This window comes from Nyctibius grandis, chromosome 3 (genome assembly GCF_013368605.1).
Source record: "Nyctibius grandis isolate bNycGra1 chromosome 3, bNycGra1.pri, whole genome shotgun sequence".
NCBI lineage: Eukaryota > Metazoa > Chordata > Aves > Nyctibiiformes > Nyctibiidae > Nyctibius > Nyctibius grandis.
The window spans coordinates 6,791,566-6,806,891 of record NC_090660.1 but is presented as its reverse complement, the minus strand read 5'-3'; the positions used below and the strand labels follow the sequence as shown (position 1 = coordinate 6,806,891).

At 39.5% G+C, this 15,326-nt stretch overlaps 1 long non-coding RNA gene across 1 annotated transcript; it reads right to left on the bottom strand.

The window, feature by feature from the left end:
- Positions 1 to 10,692: 10,692 nt before the first annotated feature.
- Positions 10,693 to 14,205, bottom strand: LOC137661451 (uncharacterized). Its single transcript, XR_011047864.1, has 4 exons — positions 14,151 to 14,205; positions 13,257 to 13,611; positions 12,525 to 12,597; positions 10,693 to 10,753 (listed from the first exon to the last, which is right to left on the bottom strand). It is a non-coding gene; the product is annotated as an uncharacterized lncRNA (long non-coding RNA).
- Between the last annotated feature and the right edge of the window lie 1,121 nt (positions 14,206 to 15,326).

Genomic DNA, 15,326 nt, shown 5'->3' with positions numbered 1-15,326 from the left:
CAGCGGTGGAAACAGAGGAATTGAACACATCGACACAGTTTACACACATTTTATTAGAGTAAAATGACCGGCCCTGCTGCCTTTCTGGTTTCTCAGACGGCTCTGTGACCTCCGATCAACACTGGAAAAGGTAGTCAACCAGAAATGGCCCTGTAAGGCCACCCTTTCAAAAAGGAATATCTGACTGGAATAGGGATATTAAAGCAGATAGACGTTTTTGAAAAAAGAAATTGTGTCATCATGGTCCATTTTTATAACCATATCACTGTGCTCTTTGTAGTTATAGGGAGTGATGGAGGGCCCAGAACAGAAAATCCAAGCTGTTTGCAATTAGCCAGGCTGAGCTTCAAGTGTTTTTGTACCTCACAGTGTAATTTTATCTTGAGCAGAATCTTTCATGTAATATGAAAGATTCTTACCCTCTTTTATGTTGGAGAGCTGCTTATTAAAATTATATGTCAAATATTTCTTACATAAGTGCAGCCAACCCTAAAGTTCATCTTGTGCAGTACCCTGTTCCATATCGTTGACAAAAGTAGATGGCTAGGGAAAAATATACGTGATAGCTTTAACATCTGCCCAGCATCTAGCCATATTTGGCTCAGTGTTTGTGAGCTGACTGTGGTATTTCTGTGTCTAGGTGTTTCTAGTCCATGAGTACCCAAGTTCCTTTTGAACCTGTGTTAGCTCTGAGTTTCCGTACCATCCGTCGGCAAGAAGATACAAAGGTCTAAAACTTCAAACTCCCACTACTTGGTAGGTGATAGAAAGCATAAGGAGGCTGAATTTTCAAAGAAGTGGCTCAGAAGAGGTATCAGAGAAGTCTGATTTCCCAAACACCCACACCATGCACTGTGCAGCATATTCTTGCTTTATACAATTTTCTTCAGTGTTGCTGAAATTCTGCAATATATTTTCTCTGTTACTAGATCTACAGTATTGTCTATGCAGCTACTTTCTGATGCACAGGAGCATGTTCCATGGATTAGAGTGCAACTCTTCTAGAAAGGTGGTTTCAGACAGCTCTTGAATAATGGGTCACATCAAAATCCTGGACTGAAAAGCTCCCTAACGTTGGAGCTAACATCTAGATTTTACTTTTATGCTTAGGACAAGCCTAAAGATTGCAAAGATTTAGGTCTATACTTTATATCAAAACTCTTGACAGTGTTACTAGAGTGGTTTCTGCTTGGTTCAGGGTGTTTTGGGGACTAGCTTTCACATAAAGCTTGCAACTTCCTAATGAATTCCAGATGTAACTTTAACGCCTTGGGTTTATAACGCTGGTAGCTTAAGAAGTCATTCCCCAACTACAGTTAAGAGAATTGAATTTGGTCCTAAATAAAGCATGATGATGATAAATTTGCAAATCTCTTCATGGCGTTCTTTAATTAGTTGGCTACCAGCATTCTTAATCAGCTAACAAACTGAACATGCAAACTTTGAGGTAAGTCAATAAAATCTGTTTAAAAAAAGGAAAGTAGGCAATTTGACAGAAGAAAAATAAATACCTAATTATATTTTAAAAAAACCAAACAACCTTTCTTGTTCTGCAGCTAACCAGACTCCTGTCATATATTCTGTAATGTCTTAACATAAGAATGGTCAACCATTTAAAATTGCAATATAGTATTTTAAAAGGCAAACTCTGGGTCTCTGGAAATTATTCTTGTATTATGTTCCTAAACAGATGGTAAGACTGCCTATGAACTTTATCCAACTTTAGAAGGATAGCGTACATTTCAGAAGTGAAAGCCATTTCTATTTTTTCTAATTACTGCAAACATTTTGTGCATTAAAAAAAGCTACTGTCAATATTATGTTGTTAATATTATGAAGAAATGACTAAAAATTTCCTATATGGATTAAAAAAAGTCTCTGATCGGATCTAAATATAATGTCTTATAAAAGGTGATGTCCATTGACAAGAACAGTTCCAAAAAATCACAAGACAGAACAAAAACAAACGCATTCTTTTAATTCACAGTCACATTATGGCTGGGAAATGTGATCTGTCATTTCAGACAGTAATAATATTCAGAAGGGGTTTTTCAATTATATTTTGCTTTGTCTTCTTAAGAGTAAATGTTATAGCTACTACTATGATATTATGTGCTATAGCACACTAGTGATTTTTGAGTTTTCACACAATAAGAAGTGATTAATTTTCAGCAAATTATTTGTTTTTATGGGGTGATGTCTGAAAAGTATAGCTATTCTTTTATTTTTTCCATTTGAAAGAACTGAAAAGCTTAGATCTTAGAGAACTGTGTTCTAATGAAAATATAGGGATTTATTTTTTAATACATGAACTGCAAAATTACAAACAGCATCTATTTTTTACATGCAATCTGATGTAGATCATTAAGGGTTCAGTTTCTGAATACCGTTCAATTATTTCAGCTGTGTATTCTCCCCACAGTTCAGATACTTAAGACATATGAATGTCTGCACAAAATTGTCTTTGTAATTTTGTGGGCTGGGAGGGATCTTCCAGCAGAAGATCCCTTTTGTGGGCGGAAGAATGTAAACCTAGTTAAATGCACTTCCTATTCTGTCCCTTTTTGCGTTCATATGCTGTTTTGTCTTATTTTGTCAGTTTACATAGTGCAGCAGACATTTGCAAATATTTGTAATTCTTTTTAACAAGTATTGTTAAAGTATTAAAATTAAATAACAACTATTGTACAGTGCAGGAGATTATCCCCGTTGTTAAGATAAAATTTGCCTTAAATGTAGAAAACAATCTGTTCTGATTCAGTTTCCGTTGGTCTGGGTTGGAATTCTATTTGAGAATAAGATAGCTGGGATCAGGATATTCCTATCTTTGCCGAAGGTACTCGAGTGCTTTATTTCAGGCAATGTAGTTATGCCATATACATTTTAGATTTGATAGCTTTGGTGCGCATCCTCTCCTTTTATAACAAACTTACTAACTTGGTTAACTCAAAGAACTCCACTGAGAATGCCTTCAGGATTTAAATGCTGTGTCAAGCAAGATTTATTACATATAACTGCCGCATGCAGAAGGACTATACTCCTGCAATCTTGGCTTGTAGCTGCTGTATTTTGTAACAACTTGTATCCTTGGCAACCAATGGTGTGGAAGAAAAATACCAGAATCACCTGAGTAACCATGGAGACCAAAACAATGTTTATGGGTAACTGGATAATCTAACCTATGTACATGACATAGGAAATACTTGATATTTAGTATCTGGAGATATTATCTTGAAATTAATAATTTGGAATGAGTTATGTCTTATCATTATAAAACAGGAAGCAAAAAGCTACATACAACAAAACATATGATAAAGAAAAATTAGATGTCTCTTCTCTGTAACCTTTTCCTTTCTGATCACACTTAGATCAAGTAACTGAGTTCTGCTGTTCTGTATGTGTTTCCACTAATAGCAGAGCGTCTGTGCATTCCTGCACAATAGCTTATATTGCCAGTTCACTGCACCAAATGTGTGTACATTCCTGTACCTCCCTGCACAGATTAGCATCATACAAATACACTCTGGGAGAACATTTGCTATGGTATCTCCGAAGGAATAAAATATCATTGCACTTCATTATTTAGTCAGTATCTGTTTTAGATGTCATTGAGGTAATTACTAAATTCTGATCTGGCCTTGATTTGGCTTTGAAATAAACTATTTATTCTCCTATGCCATTCAAGAAACAAGTTTCTGAAGGACTAAGAGTAGTCAAATCATGTAAAGTACTTTTGTATTGAAAAATGGTACCTGTTGCTGTTTCAAGATGCTCAGATCAAGACCTTTCCATGAGAAATGGGGGTAGACAGTCTTAAAGAAGAAATACAAAAATCCTCTGATCTGTCTGGTCTCGACTCTCTCTCCAGTAGAAAACTGCAACTGGCTTCAGCTATACTCAGGGAACTGCTATGGGAAGCAAGTCAGTGAAGTCCCATTAAAAAAAAGACATTTAACTTAGTTTTTACAGGGTACTTTTCTCTAGGAACAACACAGCACCCTTTGAGAAGAAACTGACATGGAGGAAAGGAGATCTAAGACTCGGTGCAGGAGGCTTGATCCTTTCTTTCTTCACCTTAAATTCTCATGCTACATCATTTGTATGGGTCTGGAGTCCTTACTGCTGAGCCTGGTGGGAGAACATGGCAGGGACAAAGCAGAGGGGACTAAGGTTACTGCAGTGAGATAATTAAACTGCTGCTGAAGGTTAATATACATAAAACTGCTTTTGCCTCATGGTGGCCAGCTACTGCATCCAAATGGGAAGTGTAAGGGCAATAGGAGGTATATGCATGCTAGCTTACTGCCCCAGGCTCTCCCCAAGATTTTGGGAAGCAGCCCAAAGAGGGTATCTGACAAATTTATTTATTTCTTTTTACATCAGGGTAAAGGAAAGAATACAGATGGCACCTATTCACTAAGAGAACCCTGGATAGTAATTGCAAGTAAAGGAGAAGGTGCTGGAATAAATGACAATTGTATATGATGTCATTAACCTTATTGCAGGAAAAGTCACCAGCACTGATTTAGGGTACAAAGCTGCTTTAAGTCAAAGAATAGAAAGGTAATTACAGATGGGAACTTTTACAACAAGAAGTCAGATACTGAGATATCTAAAGTCAAATTAACTGCTAAAAAAAACGTTTAATGAAATGGGAGACATTTCAGAAAGCAGCAGTGAAGGTCACTAGCATGTTGAAAGAAATGTCTGAAAAGTGAAAGATAAGAGAGAAATAGTTAGTTTGTCTAACACAGCAGACAAATAACAGTTTAATCATTGTTAGGATGAAGGTGAGGTTTTTTTAGGCTGGTGTTTCTTACCAGGAACTTACAATCACAAGATCAGCCATACAAAGGGATGGCTCCTGAAAATGGGATTGACTGGCCAGAGAAACAAAATATCTCAGTAGTGAAAGGAATAGAGGAAATAATGCTAGAATGGATACCTAATAGAATTATCACATCATAAAAGATTGAAAGCTGAGCTGCTAAGCTATTTAGGAGATATTTACTGAGGCTAATGTGAGTAAGAGTATAGTACATAACCAAACTACTCGTAGAAAAGTGTGACTGTGAACAGCTTCTCTGCAGTAATGGTTCGTATGTGACCTTGTAACTTGTGGAAAACATAAGATACTTCACCTGTCCTTTCTTGGAGCCTTCTTTAATTTAGGTATATGATAATATATTGCAACAACGGTTATTTTATGAAACATCCAAACCTGCTATTTCTTTAGAAATAATTTGAGAGATTTTCTAATTTAGTACTCTATGGCACTAAAGAGAACTTAAAGTATATAAAAATACTAAAAAAGCTAAATATTATCTTCTAGAAAAGCAAAAATCTAGAACAACTAGATTTTACTTTTAGTTTCAAAAAATCTAAAAGGATTTTTTTCGAATACATTGAAGCAGCAGCTATGGATTTAACAACTCTTTTTCTCTTCTGTAGCTTTTGTATCATTACAGGTAGGTGGAAACACTTATTTTTGAAGCTGGCTATCACACTCCACTGTAAGACTTTGATTTTGGCAGACTTTGAACATTTGAGCTGCTCTTTTCTGAGCTCTTTCAGAGCTAAATTACTCTAACAATATAAAAAAATGGGTCAAACATTCCTAAGACTCTCCGGTCTTCCCTTCTTTTGAACAAAATCTTGAAGATAAATCTAACTACCCTCTGCATTTAGCTGCTTCATTTAACCCTGCCCCCAAATGCTGCTAGCTGTAAATGTTTGGAAAAAAAATCCAGTAATGTAGTGTTTAGCAGCCACTTTTTCTGGTGAGTTCATTCTCTGCATTTTCATGGACTTTTCAGTCTTTCCAGTGGCATCTCTGAACTGCAGGAGGCTGGTCCAGATCAAATACATTATTTGAGAACAATGAGTTTGATTTGTGTCCAGTGGACTCATTCTGGATCAAGGACACTGACCAATTCAAGACAGAGAAACAAGAGGCTGTGAATGACTCGGAAACCTGGGGTAAATGAATACTACACGTAAGTATTGGCCATTCCTGTGCCTGCATGAGATACCTATGTAAAGGGCTTCATGCTCAGTCTGAATCTGTGTATGTAATGAGATTGTAAAAATTCTGGCATTGTGTAACACAAAAAAAAAAAATTAAAAGTAGCTGAAATAGCACGAGCTCCTGAGCAATCCAGCTTTGGCACAGTGAGCAGGTAAAACCAGCTGAGTGGTTAGAAAGGTGTATAGGAGTAAAATAACTGCGGTTTGTCGTGTTTGTGTGGTCATCGTTGTGACTGTCAAGCAGAATACTCTGAAGCACTGGTGAAGATCTGCAATACTAAACCCAAGGGATTTAACACTGATGCTAATGTGGTTGCAAGAATGTTGTTCACTGTTCCTTCATTCAGAGTTATTCATTATTCCGCCTTTCCGTTCCATCATTAAAGAAAATACTGTGTGTCGTATTTGACAAAGATCCTCCCTTAATTATCAACAGATAATTGAAACAAATAATTTGTACAGTGCATAGAACGCATTAGGTTGTCCGAATGATTAGAGCACTATATGCAACCTAGTGATTTGTTTGAAAATCAGGATCAAAAGACTAGTTATTAACTAAATGAACATGGAAAACAAGCTACCTAATTCTAATTGACTTCTCTAAGTTTTGTGTGATTTACTCAAACACTACTTAAGGACCCAAAGATAAATACAGAGATTCAGACATAATATGTGAGGAAAACAACATAGTTTAAATCAGTAACCTGTATCCATCAGTCATCAGCTTTGGGGAAACAAAACAAGAGTGGGAAGCACTCCTTTCCTGCAAGTTTGCAGCTTATAGTAATAAGCCCAGTAATAAACTTTTTAGAAATGGCCTGAAAAATGGGTGTAGACTATGGTAGAGGAGAAACAACTATATTTCAAAGCCAGTCAAAACATAAAACCAATTATGATCTGGACATCTCACTGCATTTAAGCATTTAAAGCTGAGAATAGGCACAATTTTTTCCTCTTTCCGCAGCAACCTCCTCTTTTAGTCCCAGATTCATCATCAGCCTGAGCATCCTTTGTCAGTCACACTTTAACACAACTGCAGAGGACAAGAAACTAGCAGAGCAAGAGAAATGCTGAAGCAAAAAAAAAAGCAAATATTTTGTATCTAATGAAGAGAGGGTGAAAGGACCAGAAAATAATCATCTTAGGTACAGAATTGCATAATACTATTTGCGTTTTTAATCGTTAGGTTGTGCAGTTGAGTAACAAAGTTAGGGAATACTCTGAAAAGTTTCTGTTTCTATGAAACCACTGAACATATAACCAGTGTACACAGGCACATATTCCACGTAAGGGCATTTACATTTGCATTCAGAGCATGAAGATAACGAAAAATCTCCTTCTGAAAATCTTGCCCAGGATGACTTCAGTATGGATCATTCATGCAATGGCTTTGCATTTTTTGCTATTTTTAAATGAGACAAAGAGTGCCAAAAGGAAAAAAGAAGATATTCTGCCTAAAATCCTCCTTTTTTTTCCAAAGGCAAAGTTTGAAATTTGCATGTACTACTACCTGAAAATTTTACTCTTAGGTCCTCACTTGTCCAGAACCTGGGAACAGAAGATATTGTTTTATTTTACATATGCTATAAAATGAACTAGATTTTTTGAAACTAAACTGAAAATGAAATTTCTCTATGACAATGTTTCTTAACTCCCTAGTCAGAAGCTGTTAAAACTTCATTCTGACATATTAAAAATTTTTCAAAGAATATACTTGTCTCTTCTAGGAAATATGTGAGAGTAATGATCACACCCAAAATGCTGAAGGAAACAGCGCTGTATTCAAAACAGCTGTGACTTTCTGTAGTATGCAGTTTCAGTGAAAGAAAATCAGGTTTAAATATTTATTTTCACCAGGTACTATGATGAACTCTACCTTGCATGACAGTGCATGATTAAGAAGTGTATCATACACTTCTGAATATAGCCCAAAGATGGAAATACTGCTATTTTTATCAGAGATGTTTCAGATAAACCTAATCCCAAAATATGTTAGCCTGAACTATGTTTCCCCCAGAAGTGGCAGATCTAAGGAGATTTTGTTCTTTTTCTCCTGTTGGACTGAAGCTAAAAAAAAAAACAAAACACCTCAGTGGTGTTTTGTGGCTGAAGAAAGCTCCCACTGCCAGTTCTAGATGGACTGGCTCCACGAAATGTTCTTTTTGAGAAGGCATCAGGGGTAATTTTCTGGTGATGAATCCTTGTTCCTGGATGGCAGTCAGCTGTTTTGGGTTTTTTCCAAAGGCAGTTGAAAAATGTATGTTTAATTAAATGTGCCTGTCATTTCTATTGCCAAAATTATTCTTTACCCTTTGTTACTGGATATGCTGTAATTGACAGGAAGCTGGATGACCAGTAGCTGTAACTTACAAAATACTTTGGTATTTCAGTATGAAAATATTTTGATATTTCAGTATGAAAAGCTCTAGACAAATGCAAGATATTAATAGCAATCTCAGCAATTCCAGGCAGCTCAAATTTAAGCACAGATTCGTATTAAAGTAAAAAAATAAAATTCAAACCAAATCCTACATAATTCAACTAACTGATCTTTAATCTAAATAAAGCTGTATCTGTTGTCGTGGGCGTAACAGACTCATATTGGGGAATTTAACTTAATTTATTCCCAATTAACATAAATACATAATTACTGATGTGGCTATTGAGAAACAATGACAGCAGATATTTAAACACTTGGGGAAAACACCTTCAGAGGTGCCTCCAGAACCACATCCCTGTCTTTCACCTCTGGCATCACCACAACCAAATGAATGTCTATGCTAGAAATGACTATTTACATAGTCTGAATGTACACACCCATTTTGGCACCAACGTACAAAAGGACAAGAATAGTACCTTCCTTGCTCTTTCAGGACTCAAAACACTAAATCCTAAAGGAAAAAGAGATCTGCCAGGCGTTTAGAAAAGATCTGAACATCTTCCCCCAAATGGAGGTAGGCAAATAACTCTCAGAAAGGTTAAAGTCACCGATGAGCTCTGAAAGATTTGCCCCGTGGCTGAAGCATGTTTTGTATCCCATATAAATACGGCCAGCTGCACAGCTCAGTTTCAGTGGGAAAAGGGGATGTGAGGACAACAGCAGCAATGGGCTATTTTACAGTTTGCCTGGCTGTGCTTTGGGCATGGATCCAAATGTTCTAGGTCTGAAAATGCCCAGCCTTTCCACCACACCAGCGTCACCTCCGCTGAAATGAAAACCATTCAGAGAGTCACTGGTGTAGATTGTCACCACGCAATGTAAACATTACAATTGCAGATCACATATTCAGAACAAGCGAGTCAAAAGTAGCACACTCCCTGGGAGAGAGGAGTCTCTTTCCCTTTTAATAAGCTAAAGCAAGAAGTTCTCACTGCATTTCAAGCTAAGACACAGCTAGCAGAAGGCAGCTTTTCTGTCAAATAAAGCAAGGCAAAAGCATCTAGTACAGCAACTTCCTTGCAGTCTCTTGCCCCTGAGCCCCCTTCCTCCACTCTTCTTTCTTCTTCTCATGATAGAAAGGCAAAGCATGTCCTGTCCCTGTGAGCCTACACTGTACCCTGCTTGTCTACCGTAACAGCAGGCACCTGTGATTCCTCTCCAAAGACATTTACACACAGAAATCAGTTAAGTAGTGTACTATGGAAGCATAAGATGCAGTGAACATGATTTAGAATCAGTTATATTTTTGTCCATCGTGACAAAACAGCAATTCCTTACTCTATAGAAATTCTCCTAAAGTAGTAGTTGCCCCCAATATCTCTCAAGATTTTATCTCGCAGGAGAACAGATGCAGTCAAGAGAACGCATACTCTGACATGACGACTCCGAACTCCGCAGGCAGGCATGAGCAGCTCCCACTAATTAAGTACACCCAGCACCACTCAGTGGTGAAAGCGGAGTCACGGCTGTCGCAAATGAAGTTTTAGCACCAGCCATTTTTGCGGGATTTTTTTTTAAACCCCCTGAACACGAACTAGGTCTGGTCGGCCTGTCCTCGCTTGCCAAATACCATCACAGTGCCTTCACTCTAAGAAAGCACACCTACCCAGCAAAAGGAGTCCCAGAGAGCCGAACCTCAAGGCCAGCAGAACCAAAGGCTGCTGAGCATCAAACAGATGCAGCCACTTTGAAGAGCTTTCAGAATTCTACAGCACTCTAACACGTGGTTTCTGCTGACACAGCCTGAAGCCACATTTAAACAAATGATCCAGCTTAGTACCTGCCTGTACCACAAAGAACAGCAACATCAGCTCATGACTTGTGTTTTAGGTAGACTCGGGCCATAAACAAATGCAACAGATGCAGAAAAACTGAAGACTGACAGCAACTGGAACATAACCATTATTTTTTCCATTCCATCAACCAGTTATAAAACTCTCTATAACTTGTGCACTTACATAACAGAACACAGTAACTAACAAAAAGGAAGCCTTTTATTCAGAACAGATTAGTGCATCTTTCCAAGAAGGTCACAATTTCAACTTACCAAGTCAGCATTATCATGAGCAATGCACCTTTCCTGAGGAGGAAATCCTTGTCTTTTATCAAATGTCAACTGCAAAAGTGTGTAAACAAAACAAACACCCACCCACACTCATACCCTAAAAGCTCTATTTAGATTTTTACATATATATATATATATATATATATATATTAAAAAAACATGTCTTCATAGATGACAACTGTACCAATTTGTAGTTCAGGTCCTTCTCCTCCAGGAACCAGCTATAAAAGAAAAAGACGATTTTGTGTTAGTGCCATACATTTGCGTTTTACAAACCCACACATGACAGTTCCTGCTTTACAACATTTTAGCAAACAGAGACTGCATGGTAGACCACAAGTGGTTTTTAGATTCAACATTATCTTCCTCTCCCAAGAGAGGGAGTCAGTTACTGCCAGAGAAGCACATCCCAAAAAGAATTTCCAAAATACAAAGAATGTTTAACAAAACACAGAGGAGATCTTAGATAACACACATTGTGTTTTTTTTCTTTGTTATTATCCTCAAAGAGATAACTCTGTCTAGAAACACTACAGCTCATTTTTCAAAGGACAAAGAATGTGCTTCCTTTCATGAAGGATTTCTCCAGTCTCTATACTGGGAAGCTGGTTTCCTCTTTCCAACTTGTATTGCTAAGCAGAGCTCAAAAACTAATCAGGAGCCTGAGCCCTTCTACAGGCAGCAGGGAATAAGTCAGCATAGCATTTTCCTGTCAATAAAGAACTGAAAAACAGAAAAAGAAATACAAAAAGAAAAACATGAATAAGGGAAAAAAGAAGAGCATAACCATTCCTTTTACTGATATATTCTTAATAATTAGCACTTCTAAAGACAAAAAGCTTTGCTGCTTTTGGGACTGAAGCAAGAACAAGTGTAAAGTGTAGTCTTTCTGACGTGGGAGGACGTGTTCCCAAAAGGCACAAGATCTAATACAGAAACTTGTCTATATCTTGCGGAAAATTTGCACTCTCAGAATCACAGGCTTCTGCTTCAAGGGCAGTACACCACCAGCTTAACCAGATGGTAGTAATTTTACCCCATACAAGAAGTCAGAACATGCACTGTGCTGTAAGGATGCAGAACAGGGTTTGAAAGCAGAAAAAGGCTTTGAATTAAGCCAGGATAGCATTTGCTCAGACACACAGTGAGGAGGTGCAAGGTAGGTAAGACAGCAAAATGGAGATTACTCCTCATTCATGCAGAGATGCCTTAGACTCAAGTCGGTCTTCCTCCTCTCCTCCCACAAAATTAGGAATGCCCTTAAGTAGGAAGTCCAGACTTTGTAGCCATTTATGCAGACAAGCAAAAAACTACCACGGGTCTGCTTTTGTGGTATTTAGGAAATTGCAGGATTCAGCAATTGCAGAATCACAGTATTTAATTAGTGTTTCAGTACCAGTCTACATACATCAGCACATCATAAACTAAAAGTCATAGTGCTTCTGATTTGGTATAATCCAACAGGCCTCCAGGTTTTTTTTAGAGCACGTGAAGGTCCAGCTCTCTGGGCATCACATGGTATCATAAGAGCCAAATGACTTGACCAGCTTGTAAGCATCCAAACCGCTGCAAACACATTTATACATAAGATAATGGATGAAATGCAGATGTATCCCACACTACACACTTCTGCAGGCAAACACTCATGAGTTAAAAGCCACTGTATGAACCAGCCTACAGAGTGGGCAACAAAGCCAGCGATTCCCTTGCACACCTGAAGACCAGGAACGCATTCACCAAAATAAAGTTAGGGCCATGCTCTTTTCATGGTCTTTTTTTTTTTTTTTTTAAACTGTAACATGTACCAAGTCAGGCAATAAGATCACTCTTCCAGCATCGTTCATACATACATATGTCCCAGAAGCTACTTAAAAGTACATTATCCAATGGAACTGTCTGCAAAGCTCAGCTTGAAGTAGATGAACTCAATTATGGATCAATTTACATGTACAGAAACCAAACGCATGCAGCCTTTTAACAATGACGACTTACCATCGTTATGTTATTTCCATTTAGCAAAGCCTGGTCTAGCTTGGTGATTCTTCTGCCCTCAGGCATAATCTCACTGAAGCAGCATTAGAAAAAGCAAGTAAGAACACAGAACTAGGGACAATGATTACGGTTTTAATTACAGAACTGACATAAATCTCTGTATTAAGATGATATTTATTGGAACTCACAAATAAATTAGCCACACTGCAATGTTAATCTTCGTAAACTGACCAGCTGGGTAAAGAAAGCTACCTGGCAACTAAAAAGATCCATTGTACTTTTCTGCTCGGTACATAAAGATGCAGATTTACCCTCTAAACCTTGGCAATTTCTTGAATATCACCAATCCGATTCTCAAAACAGGTTTCAAATAGCAACATGGCACGACAAAGTAACAAATACTTATCCTCAAGTCTGCTACCTTTTAAAATCTTTGCCTAGACCTTAAGGAAACGTAAAAGCAAACAAACTACTGGAAAGTTCAACACACAAGCCATGCAAAATTAAGGCTACAAATTAGGGGCCCGATTACAAGTAGAAATCATGCAACAGCTACTCTGTGACGTGGCTGTCCTGAATAGATCACCCTCTGTAGTTCAAGTCCAAGGTGTAAACCATTCAGCTGGCAAGTATTCAAAAAATACAAAAACACTTTGCTCATAGATCTTACGCAATATTTTTCCTCAGAAAACCAAACACTAAATAGCAACAAGAGGCAGAAATAATACTTACAATTCTTTAACGGCTTCCAACACCATATCCGGAAATCCAGTTTCAAGGAAAATGCGGCCCATAATTTTAAAATCAAAACATATTTAAAGGTATTTTCATTTTATGCTGAACTGTGATTTTATCTGTAAAATAAAAATATCAGAATAATACAATCAATCCATATAAAAAGGGTCTATCCAGTGAACTCAGACCTCTCAAAAGCAATAAACTGAGCCAAAGCATAAAGTGGACGGCCTGCAACATCTGCATCAAAGGGTACTGACAAAGTCATCAAATCCTGGAAGCGTTCCAACGATTTCTTTATCACTCTTCATCACAATATGAATATGTGAACCTATGCATTTGTCCACAAGCTCTGGAAATAAAAACAACAAAAAAAATGAAAAGTAAGAGAGATTATTAAATAGAACATCCATTTCTTCGAACAAAACCCCTGACATCGTGATGTCAAAAAAGCAATTGCCACAGACACCGGTAAAAAACACACACAAAAAAAGAAACAAAAGTTAAAAGACACAAAATATGTATTTTTAAAAGGGCCCTTTCACCCTTCGCTGCTGCTGGCACACCCCAAGTGTCCGGGGCACCAGGCCGGCCCGCTGCAGGAGCACGGCCCCTCCCGTGACAGCCCCTCCCGGCGCTGGGCCGCAGCTCAGCGCCGTGTCACGGCCGAGCACCGACCCTCCTCCCCAGCCGCCCTCTGCCCGCTCGCTCCGCGCCCCGCCAACCTCGCCGGCCCCGTTCAAGCCTCCCGCCGAGCGGCCGCGGCGCCGCTCGCTGCGCCACCCAGAGGTGCCCGCAAAGGGCCCCCCTCCCTCCCCGCCCGCCGGTCACAGACGGGATCCCCCGCCCGGCACCGGCAGAGCGCGGAAGCGTCTCGGCGCCGCTGGTTACCGAGCGGCAGGAGCTGGGAGGGGTTGGTGGCCGCGTTAGCCGCCATGTTCGATCCAGACCGGACCAATCGCTGCCGCCTCCCGCACGTGTGAAGGGCCGGCCCAGCAGCCCCGACCAGCGGATGGCAGAGCCGTCGCCCCGCCCCGGTTCCCGCCCCCGCCTCTGCTGCCGGTTCCACGTCCGGAGATTTAAAGGGAAAACCCTTTTCCCCTCCCTTCTCCTCCCGCCGGGTGGCTGGGACACCTCCTGAGCAGGAATAAATATTTACCCTTGTAATCCTGTATTTTGTGTCCCAGCCTCGCTCCCCCGTCAGCGTGGGCCGCTCGCGAATGCTCAGAGCAGGCCGATGGAGGGGAGTTCTGCTGGCCTGAAACAAATCCTGTGATTGGGTTCACTATGGTCCCACAAAAAAAGTGCTAACCGTAATTAAGTATTTCTGTTTTCTTGGCCTTTTATGGATTTCTTTAGCACTTTAACGTTTTTTAAAAAAAAAGCATAGGGGGAAAATGAGGCAATTATTTAAAAAATCATTAAAGATTAGATGGAACGCTAAAAACATTGATGCAAGTGAACAATTAAATTAAATTCCTCATTTCTTTCCCATCATGCCATCACTGTCTTCACACTGTGTCAGTTGTAATAGCTCTAGCCCACAAGAAAGTCCTCCTTTTCAGACCTCCCAGAAGAGGGTTTGCTGCTCACGTGCATCTGGGGAGAAGCACTTTGAAGCCATTACACTCCTAACCCGACTGAGAATGCTTTGCATCCTTCTCTGATGAAAAGATGTGCTCTGAATGGCCCAGGAAATTTGAGTGTGAACAGAGGGAAATGTGGGGAAACGATCTGAGTGGGAGAGAAATTCTTCAACTCAGGTGTGAAAGCGTTTGCGTATAAACGGGCGCTGGAGAAGCCTGCCACCGAAATGGAAAAACTCCCGGGCAAGAGAGCTGCGCACAAGTCCCCGTGAGCCCCCTGGCTGGTAGCTGGAGGAAGCAGATGGTCCCTTTACTACTGTACTGCCTGGCCCGGCACTACAACCCCCACCTTCTCTTGATGCTCCAAGGCTTTGGGGCTTTTACATCTGAATAAACTCAGGCCCTGTGTCACCACCAGTCAGGCCACACACACTATCACTTCCCTTGGGGCAGGGCCCAGCTCTTCTGCACTCGGTGTCCT